Source organism: Archocentrus centrarchus, chromosome 5 (genome assembly GCF_007364275.1).
Source record: "Archocentrus centrarchus isolate MPI-CPG fArcCen1 chromosome 5, fArcCen1, whole genome shotgun sequence".
In the NCBI taxonomy this organism is placed as follows: Eukaryota; Metazoa; Chordata; class Actinopteri; order Cichliformes; family Cichlidae; genus Archocentrus; species Archocentrus centrarchus.
Window position 1 is genome coordinate 17,653,898 of NC_044350.1, and position 383 is coordinate 17,654,280.

Genomic DNA, 383 nt, shown 5'->3' on the forward strand with positions numbered 1-383 from the left:
GATCTCCCAAACAGAGTGAAAGAAAAACTGCTTCTGATCCTCCTTAGTTGTAGTGATCATTGCGGCACCCTTTTTCGAGTTGACTTCAATAACATAGTGTAAACCATAACTTGAGAAGCTGTCTAAGGTGATAAAACAACTGAATCACCACCGTGCATCAGATGATTAAGCTGTCTTCCATCATACATCAACTATCATGCTTGTTTATCACTTTAGAAAGAACATCATATACAAATAGGAAGAAACAGGTGACACATCCCATCTTACCGAACCCATGTGGTCACTAAAAAGGTTGAAGATGTACTCCTACCCTATTGGACCCGCATAATTTGATGTCAATTTAATAATTTAATAAATAATTTACCATAATTTGTCCAATTGAT